Source organism: Theropithecus gelada, chromosome 1 (genome assembly GCF_003255815.1).
Source record: "Theropithecus gelada isolate Dixy chromosome 1, Tgel_1.0, whole genome shotgun sequence".
Classification (NCBI taxonomy): Eukaryota; Metazoa; Chordata; class Mammalia; order Primates; family Cercopithecidae; genus Theropithecus; species Theropithecus gelada.
This window is the reverse complement of record NC_037668.1, coordinates 190,451,028-190,461,653: the sequence shown is the minus strand read 5'-3', so window position 1 is coordinate 190,461,653 and position 10,626 is coordinate 190,451,028. Positions and strand designations below refer to the sequence as shown.

Below are 10,626 nucleotides of genomic sequence, written 5' to 3'. Positions count from 1 at the left end.
AAAAAAAAAAAAAAAAAAAAAAAAAAAAAAAAATTAATTATTATTTTAGGATAGGAATAATTGAATCATTGATAACTGACATTTGGTGATTGCCAGCTATTGGTAGGGAATGCATTACGTGGAAGAAGATACAAAGACACAGACTCAGAAAATTAAAGCTGAAAGGGGCTAAGAGGTTGTCCAGACCAACTCCTTCCTTTTCCAAATAAGATATAAAAGCAACTACTAAAGGAGCCTTTCACATTCCCAAGTATATACCAAAACTGAAACCCAGATTAAACCCTATTTCAGAGCTTACTCCTGTGCCTCCCTCTTTGCTAGAGTTTGTCATCAAAGATTGCCTTTTGGAAACAGATGGATGAAGTTGAACCTCTTGGATTCTTCAAAGCTGTGAGGGTAAAATCGGTACCCTTTTGCACTGACTCAGTTGGCTTTGCAACTATTTCCCATCCTGCAACCCTCAGAAGTACTGGCTTTCAATGGTCTGTCCCATCTTTTCTGTTTTAAGTCTATAGTAGACCCACAAAATTACCAGACTGAATTGGATCAAAGAGAATGAGGCAATGGAGACAGTGTCATGAAAGAGAAAGGGCATTAGACTTGATTCCTAGTTCATTGTTAGCTAGTTAAAAAATGAGAACCAGCAATAATAAGAAATAGGCTTTACTGAATGCTCATGATTGCTAGTCTGCTAGCATTTTGCACTTATTCTCTCATTTATTACTCATAACATCCTTATGAGGTAGGTGCTCTTATTATGCTAATGGTACAAATGAGGAGACTGAGGCACAGAGAAATTAAACAACTTGTGGTGGAGGCAGGGGAATATGATAATGGAAAAGGAGGAGCTATCAGAATCCTATGGTTCTTCTGTTATTCTAAGACTCTATTGGTCTTAGAAAATCCACTTTTTAAAGTCCATCCTAGTTTCATTGGAAAATTCACATTAGTTTAGAGCCAAGGTTGAAAACAACATCCCATGGCTTAGATTTTTGGTTTGGCTACATAATGTTTTTTTAAAAGAAAAAGAAAAAGAATTTGTGAATAACGTTTAACATTGGGAGATGATATATAGAATTATTGATTTTTGACTTCCCTCAAAAGATGAAGAAACCCGTGTTTCTGTATGGTAAGAGGGAGCAGGAGCTAAGGAGTGGAGGGTCCTTCTAAAAGGTCCTCCAGTTCCCCCCATCCATCGTTCACCACTTTCTACCAGTTCCCAACATGGCGACCATGCTCAGCTGTCATGATGCCTGGCCTACTTCCCTCTTGTATGTGGCCTACCTGGCTCCCAGAATCATTTCAGTTTGAGACACATGCTGTACTGTGGGCTCTTCTGCTACTCAAAGACTGATTCTATAAAAGAAAAAGAACTTAGAGAGTTCTCCTGAAAATCAATGATCTTTCTAAATTGGAAGGATGGATTATTGTCAACATAACAAACCTCATTTTCCAGTGTGGGAAAAAATATTTGGAATAATTTCTCTAGAAAGAAACAATTTTATTATATGGAAAAATCAGCCTCCATTCAGCAACCCTTGAATGGCGGCTTCAAACATTAGAACCTTGCCAAACCAATTTTCTCCTCTCAGATTTAACACTGCTCCATTTATCTCAGTGGGGACTAAAGACCAGCTAAATTTGAAGTCATAAAGCTCAGCCTTTTTGAATGATTTTGGTCAAAACAGCTCTTTTGTAAGCAGACAAAGTGTGCTTATTTAATGTTCTTCCTTCTCAAAAGATACTAAAGAAAAATTTCCAAAATTTTCCCAAAATATTTCACCTCTGAGCCGATTATAAAGGTGGAGAATTTCAGTTGGAAAGGGGGGTGCATATTTCAGGGTTATCAGCTCTCAGAAATAGAAGATCATAATGGGATCAGGGCTCCTCCCCACTTGCTTTTAACTACAGTTAATGCTTCTGTAATCATTATAATAATGATGTTTTGCATTTATATAGCACTATTCATTCTTCTGAGGAGCTCAAAATGCTTTACAAACATTATCTCATTAAATCCTCTTGACATCCCTGTGAGGCAGGTAATGACAAGAGAGATTGTCCCTGAGGTACAAGACTCTCTCAGGGGCCAGCACAGTGGTGAGATGAGCTGCCCTTAATCCCAGACCAAGTCCCCACAGGGCTGGAAATAGATTACTGGTCTGCAGGATGCTTAACAGAACCTCATGTGAGGAATAGCGTCTCCTAGGGAATGTGAGAAGTGACTTTGTTCCCCCACGTGTCCTGGCACAGCTTCCAGAGGCTCATGTAATAGGAAACAATGCCTGGGTCCTCCCATCTGGAAACTGCTTTTGGATACTGTGGATAGAGGGAGCATTCAGGGACTATTGCTGAATGCATGAATGCTAGCTTAGTCTCAAGATTTCCAGCTGCACTAGGTTGTGCTAAAAGTTCAAATTGTACCCAAGAGCTGAATTTTCAGAGGCTTGCTTTTACTTCTCAGACACTGGGGCTTGTCTATACCTGGTGATGGTTTTAGATAGAGGAAAAAACCTATTGGTTTGGAATATTCAGGTAAAAACCTTGCTGAGGGGTGTATTGGAAATGTCGGGGCATGGGGGCCATAGTTAACTGGACCAGTCATGTAAATTAGCATTGATCCATTCACCTCCAAGCATTTGGCCAGGCTCAGAAGGAAAACAGATGGCAGTTAGGGAAGAATGAATTTTAATAAAAATGGAAACTACTGACTTTTCTGCAGTAACATTATTCCTCTAGGCTCCTTTCCATTGTTCTCTGTCATGACTAGAGAACAGAGAAGAGTTAGTGAAAATTCAACAGACCTCAGCGCCAGCTAGGGTCTTTAAATCCAGCTTCTCAAGAAGTTTGCAAGAAATCAGATAATCTTAGATTATCTTTCCTGGACCTCTCCTTTATCATCAACAAATAATTCTTTCAGGCCACTACACACAGGGCACGTTCCTGAGAATGCCGAGAACAATATAAGGCAGTAAGGCAAGGGACCGTCCTTGCCTTAGGCAAACAGAAAGCGTACTTAAGAACAACAGTAACAGTCTCCAGAAACTAATGTATGAACATCCCTCAGGAAGTAAAGATCACCATGCAAATACAAGGTGTTTTCCCACCTGTGATTCAACTGTAGACCTCATTTAGTCCAATTCTCTATTTCAGTTCAGTTTAATGATTATTTTTAAAGCATTTACCAAAACTAAAGTCCATATAGGTTAAATGACTTGATCAAGATCACTTCATTAGTTGTATCACTGAAAACATAAAAACAAATCAACTCACCAAGACTAGAGGTGCATTTTCCATGGGACGCAAACAAAAGGAATATTAATACAGTTATGGTTTTCAGCAAGCACGTTTTTGTTTCTAAAGCCTTGGACGTTGGCACGGAATACATGCTCATGGAATGTACAGGCGCTGTGTAAACAGGAGGCATGCGTGAAATGGCATGGTGACTGTGAGAATCCAAATTCCAAAAAGTTATGAGTGTCTAAAACTGGATAACCAAGTGAATACAGGTACATTTAGGAGAAGTATGCACTTTGCAGTTAGTTTCTAGAAGGACAGAATATAGGTCACATCTGACACTGATCCAGAGACTTTGGTCAAGTGTTGTGAGAAGGCACTCAAAGAGCCAAGGTCTAGGTAAGACTCCGTTAGGTGAGGCACCCAGCTGCTCAGTGGCATGTAGATCATTCTGCCACTCTGGAATCTCAAGACCCCCAAGTCTTCACATTTTCTGGAATGCTTTAATGAATTTGTAAGCTCCAAGAGGGCAGACATCCAATGCGTGCAGGAACTCCTCCCTCTGTTGAGCAGAGAGGAGATGCATCCTTAAATTGAATGCACTCTTAGGTGGTTCTGGCTCTCCAGGAGCTAAAGGGCTTCCCCAAGGTCACACGTTCAGTGACGGAGAGGCAGGGTGGAGCAGCGGTCTCCAGACTCCATTCCAGCCTCTGTGGGCCCCAGGTTGGGGGGTCACCAATTTGCAGAGCTGAGGGAGAAGAGAGGAGGGAGGAGAGAGAGCAGGAGGGAGGGTAAGCTGTCCCCAGCTGACAGATGGGAAGTGTCAGCTTGGCCTTGGCCACCTCGGGTCACTGCTCCTCCCTTTCAGGCGCCCGGGTCTGCCCACGGCGAAGAGCAGCGGCGGAGACATCGCAGCAACGCTAACGCGGCAGACCGCATAGGGGCCCTGCGAGGCACACACGCGCCTTCTGCTCACACCTCAGGCATGCTCACACCTCAGGCAGTCAGAGGGGCCAGCTGTAGCTGTGTTGGTGTTGTCATGGCGACGGGAGCAGACCATTAGAGCATTACCAGGAAATGAGAAGACTTGGGGTCTTGCGATCGCCGCCGAGTGACGGAGTAATTCGCAGATGCCGCCCAGCGGCTGGGCGGCGCGGTTAATGGGGTCTCCGCCGGGCGAGTGTCCCGCATCAGCGGTAATGGGGCCGGCCCACCCGGGGGCAGCCCGGAGCAGCGTCGCCCCAGCAGGCTTAGGCGGAGCTGGCCAACCCCAGAGGCCAGCGGCTCCTCGCGGTGCGGAGAGGAGGAATGAGTGGCCAGGTGGGGCGGGGTCTGCAATCAGTCCAGGCTCTCCCTGAGACCCATTGGCGGGTTCCCTGCCACCAATATGCAGTCTCACAACTGTTTTGTGTCCCACTTGAAACCAGAAAATACACTTCCCAGATAGCAAGGAGGTGGGACTTGGATTCAACTCTTGCTGCAACTCGGGATGGCGGCAACCCCTCAGCGTGGGGATGCTGAGGCCAGGCTCGGGGACTGGGGCTGGTTCTACAGGACGGAGGAAAAGGGCGAGCCATATGATGGAGTAAAGTCCCTTGCAGGACTTCCGTTTGACTGCACGCCTACCTATCTTGGCATTCTGCATGTTTCCAGAATTTTAGGAAAATGTCACACTGGTTGATTAGCACAGACTCTGGAACTGGACTCGGGGATTGGGATCCCAGCTTTACCACTTGTATTAGCTGTGACCTTGAGCAGGTTACTTAACTCCCTTGTGTTTCAGAGAAGTTCTGCATTTGTACAATGGAAATTATAGTAATAATACCTTAAAGAGGTGTTATGAGGTGTGTATTTAGAATGATGCCTGGCATATAGTAAGAATTAAATATTTTTGCTATTTAGCTATTACTAGTATTATTGTTAGTATTATTAGTATCCATCTGGATTTATGTAGTGAGATATCCTATAAAATAAGAGGGTTGGAAGAAGTGGTCTTCCATTACAGTATGTGGAACAGTTTTGCAAACATACTTTTGCATGTTACTCTTGGCTACCAATATCTATTTGATTCAAAGGTGATTTGGCTTAGTGGAAAGCAAGGCTTCTGTTTATGTCTATACATGAGATGCACCACCAGACACTGACTGTATTGAATTGAATGGCTCCACAGCTATAATACCCACAGGGTTTGCTCATAAAGATAAGGCCTCCATGTACAGTTGAGTTGGTTGTATATCCTGCACAAAGGCACCCAGCTGAGGAGTGAGTAGGAGCAGAAACCCAGTCCCTGCTTTACTCCTGAAGTTATGCTCCCTGGCATAGTGCTATGTCTGCCTGGAGGAAGGAGTGCATTTAAAAAAATTTCAACAACTTACCTTATGGGCTTTCAGTAGCCTTATGATCTTTGGGAAGGTCATAGCAAAATGAAAACAATGAGAAACCCAAAAAGCAAAAAACAGAAAACAAAACATGACATTTAGTCAGATGCAGATCCTGAATTTAAGACTTACGCTACAGAGGAACTCCTGAGTTTGTCTGTGGTCTTCAGTAACAATTTGTCATTCTCATTCCTCTCCCTTACACAGCATTTGTTTAGATAAATTTTGCTGAGGAGATCAAATCGCTTTGCTTATAACAGAAATGATATTGTGGTTTCAACATATTTATACGGATTTATATGTGTGCCAAAATATGTCTACATGTGTAGAAACATGAAGGTACAGAAATGCCTTTATCTTCAGTTTGTGTTTAGCTGACTTTGATAGTCCAGTAGCTATACCTCTCAGAGAAGTCTGGTGAAAACCGCCACATCCTACAATTTCTCTGCAGAGGGTAGAGTTTGGGTAAGGTCACTTGGCCAGTTCTTACTCAGAGATGCGGCTCTCAGGCACTGAAAAAGCCGAAACCCTTGCCTTTGAGGTTGGCCATGGCCACTATTACACAAAACTTAGTCATTCAATTTGATATATATTTGCATGTCTTCGGGGGACCTAGTGTGTGACACACAGACTTGTAGTCATCATGGCAGAAGAGAAAGGTGAATGGGCCTCAACTTAAGAGGCCTGGGTTCCAGTTCTGGATTTGTAATATTAAAATCTGTACAATTTTGATAAAACACTTAGCCACTCAAGTTCGAGTTTCTTGATTTGAAAATAGGGATAATTATACTCACGACTATTTATGGAGATAAAATGCTAAAAGCCATGTGAGAATTATGAAAATGCTATATACAGTCAAGAAACAGATTCCACTAAGAGTCATTGAGAACCTGTATGTGCCAGGGCCTGAGCTAAGCAATACCTAGAGAGAAATCGCTCCCCTCTCCACTCTCTTACGATCTGTAAAATGAGAAGGTTGTATTACACTATCTCTAAAGTTTATTTCAGGTTTAGGGCTTTTATATCTCTATTCTTACCTAATAGAATAATCATACAATTTTAGAACTTGGAAGGACTCTATCTTGGGAGGAAGAATAAACACACTTGCAAAACACACATGAACAATTTAAAGAAAAGCCATGAAGAAATGCACCCAGTAAGGAAGGTATCTTCAGAGGACACACGTGGCCCCACTGTTGGCCTGCTCTGACACCCCACTGTATAGAGCAGAGAGATCAAAAACCATCTGGGGAGACTTAGCATGCAGAAGAGGAAGGATTTCAACCAGACATTCCTCTGAGTGGGTTTTGAAAGTATATGAATCTGCTTTAAATTGATAATATAAATATTTGTTCTCCAGGCTCCTGCCAAGACAATATATCTTCTAACTACCTGCTGTCTGACTCTAATCAAAGGATCAAAGGCAAAAAAAAAAAAAAAAAGCATTCAAAAAGGACATGCAAACTACTCATTCCTCTCTATATCACACAGGTCCTCAAATTGCATTGGAGCTTGTTAAAATACAGGTTCCCTGGCTCCATCCCCAGAGTTTCTGATTCTATAGGCCTGAGTTGAGCTAAAAAATGTATATATCTAATAAGTTCCCAGGTGATAGTGATGTTGCAAGTTCAGGGCTACTACACTCTGAGAACAACTGGTCTAACTAACATCAAGTTTATCAACAGGTCAAGACTAAAACAAATAGATGCATACTTGTAGCACATTGTTCTGATCCCTCAGTAAAATCACGGTGTCTTGAATTTACTGGCACTGTGTCCTTCTCTTGCATTGAGGAATAATACAAATAATGGCCTTAAGAAATGATTGGCATTTTCACTCTTGTGAAGTTGTTGAGGATGCAGATTCCCACATCTCCCAATGTCCTTTTATTAGTATCCAAGAAAGAAATCTCTATCAGTTATTAGAAGCAGGAAGAAGTGCTCATTTTATCCCTAGAACAATTGGGATGCTTTCTTCTTTCAGGTTATGTGACTTCATTTGCTTCATTAGCTTCCTAGAAAGCGCTGAGACCAACAAACAGCTCATTTCCAATAAGCAGGGAGAAACTTATGGCACGTATTTGAGGGTACTAATTTTCCCTGTCATATATTTTTACTCAACTTATTTTTTCTTTGTCTTCTTCTCCTTTGTAAGTTTTCCCAAATCTCTCCTAGAATAAAGGGGGAAAAATAAATACATACATAATAAAATAAGGAAATGGTGAAAATTATGTGTGCTAGTTCTGAGGGGACAAGAAATAACCCAGTAATAGAAGTTGATGTCAGTAAACGTGTGTTGTCTGTTTTAGTGTGGTAGGTAACAAAAGTAATTTACCCAAGATCCACCAGCTATGTGCTGTAGACCTTGCACTAAAGTATAAATCTTCTTGCTCCAGCAACAGAGACCTTTTCTTCTAGTCTTTCTTGCTTCCTACACATAAAACATTGAGATAACTGGGCTCCTGCCTCAGTGTTTGGTGTCAAGTTATCCAACCTGAGAAATCAATAAAGTGAGTTTGCTTCAAGCCCAGGCACTCCTTCTCCCAAAGGAAATAGTAACTTGAAAAGAAAAACTTGAAAAGATGGCCTGAATCACTAATAGAGAAATGTTTTCAAATTGGGAGGGGACTGATCATTCCTCCCACTCCTCAGCAGTCACTATAGCAATTATTGAATGGACACTAGCAGGAGCAAGAAGTGTTAGGTTTTCATAGGATGCTAAAAATGATTCTTTGATGAATTCACACTGAAAATCACAGGGGTGATGAAGAGTGATGCCAGTGGTTAAGTAATAGCCATTGCTCACTTACCCCACATCCTTGGGGTTAAAGCAGAGGTACTGGCTGCTTGGCAGTCTGTGTGGATCACTCTAGGCTTAGCATCTGTGAGTGGGGAGGTGTGGGGAGCCCTCTGACCAACCCAGTGCTCCTTTACCCCTTCCGGGAGGCCTGGAAGAGGCAGGTCAGCCCTTCCTCTGGCCTCTCACTGCCTCTTGTGTGCTGCACTCACCATGTTACCCAGAAGTTATCTATCCCCTGTCCATGTGGCTAGACCGCAGCCTCCTTCAGGAGACAGCCTGAGAAACGATTCCAGCTTGGTCAACATAGAGAAGGTAGTCCCTTTTATTTTCAAGTGATTAGGTTGAAAAGCTTCTAACCCTTGCTGCTATAGGTCTTTCCTACTTCCTATACATAAAGCATTGAGATAACTGGGCTCCTGCCTCAGTGTTTGGTGTCAAGTTATCCAACCTGAGAAATCAATAAAGTGAGTTTGCTTCAAGCCCAGGCACTCCTTCTCCCAAAGGAAATAGTAACTGCGCCCGGCTAGTTTTTTGTATTTTTTAGTAGAGACGAGGTTTCACCATGTTAGCCAGGATGGTCTCGATCTCCTGACCTCGGGATCCGCCCATCTCGGCCTCCCAAAGTGCTGGGATTACAGGCTTGAGCCACCGCCCCCAGCCAACTTTTACTTTCTTAGTTGAAAAAGCCAAACTGAAGGAGTGAGGGGGTGGGGAAATGAGGACAGTGGCAGCTTTTCCCCTTCCCCGCTCCCCTCTTCTAATGAATTCTTCAAGCAGCATCCAGAGGAGGAGATGGGCCAAGGCGGGCCCACATTGCTAGCCAGCTACATTAATCACACTCCATCCCTTCAGCCCAGCAGAGATGGTTGGCCCCTCAGCAGGCCAGTGTTCAGGTGCGGTTCTAATAATAGGTTTCATTCAGCACTTCTTGACTCTCACAGTAGCTCTCTTCTCTCCCCGACAACTGACCAGCCCCATTAAGTAAGTTACATCAAAGACCTCAAAACGCATGAAGTTTCCAGGAACTCCGGGTTGGAAATGTAGGCCTGGCTTCAGTCTTTCTTTTACAATTGGGAAGACTCAGGCCAAGGAAGGTCACCCAAGGTCACAGTGGGAAGGCTGGGCAGCATAAAGAAAAACTCACTTCCTTGTCCGATGCTATCTTGCTGCCCAGAGAGAAGGAAAGGGAAGCAGAGACAGACTGGCTGACTCCATGGCGCTCCAGTTTTTTGAGAACCTATCTTTATGCCATCCTTTCTCCTCCTCTCCTTTTGTTTAAATCCCATTTGCCCGTCAAGAACCAGTCTGTTTTGTGTACAACTGATGGATTGATTCTGTTATTGGTAGGGCTTTCAAAGGCAGCTCCTGTGCACCTCCCATTTATGTGCGACAGCCCCCTGGGTCCCTAGCGCCCTCATTCTGTCACCTTCTGCTGCAGCGCCAACCAGGGCGACATGACTGCCTGTGATAGAAATCATACCTGTAAGTGCCTAGGGGAAGAATGGCCAGAGAAACACAAAATGTGGCTCTTGGAGTTTATATACTAGAGGAGAGGAGGAAGCATACACAAATGGAACACCCAAAGAAGCACCTGACAAAGTATAATTAATGAATTGGCTTGAAGCTCATCTTTTTCCTTTCTCCAGGGTACCAAAGGGAGAAAGTGTAGGCAAAGGATGGAATGACAAAATGGTGGGCAGCACAGAGAAGGATGATGACTCATTCTCACATCAGGCAACCAGGCTGCACATCATAAAGAATTATCAATAGATAAATTGTCAATCCAATAAAAACCACAGACTTTGGAGTCAGAAAGACCTTGGTTTGAATTCCAGCTCTTCCATTTATTCACTATCTGGCCTGAGGAAATTTATTTAACCTTTCTGAAAATTTCCATTTTCTTATCTGCAAAATGGTTATACCTATCTCACTGTTGAGAGGTTGGTACAACTCAAGGAAGTCAATGTCTAGCACTGTGCCTGGGTCAATATTGGTACTTTAAAACTGCCAGTGCATGTATACACTTACTTAGTCATTTGACACATATATAATGAGCATCTATCATGTAGTAGACATTGTACTAAGCCTGGCATACATCAAGGGTGAACAAAAAAGACAGGGACCTTGTCCTCATGAACATAGCATTGTGGCCAGAGAAATAGAAAAGCAAATTGACAATTATAACTCAGTTTGTTAAATTCTAGGATGAAGGAAG

At 43.0% G+C, this 10,626-nt stretch overlaps 1 protein-coding gene across 3 annotated transcripts in view; it reads right to left on the bottom strand.

Annotated features, from left to right (window-relative positions):
• Positions 1–10,626, bottom strand: part of TNR (tenascin R) — a 418,990-nt gene that overhangs the window by 269,524 nt on the left and 138,840 nt on the right. The window contains exons 1-2 of one of the 3 annotated variants that reach the window (XM_025396580.1): positions 3,271–3,415; positions 1,285–1,356 (exon numbers count right to left, since the gene is read on the bottom strand). The exons of the other annotated variants lie outside the window; for them this stretch is intronic. The gene's annotated coding sequence lies outside the window, so the exon portion shown is untranslated. Of the gene's footprint in view, positions 1–1,284; positions 1,357–3,270; positions 3,416–10,626 lie in introns of those variants that run through there. 3 annotated transcript variants of the gene reach the window in all.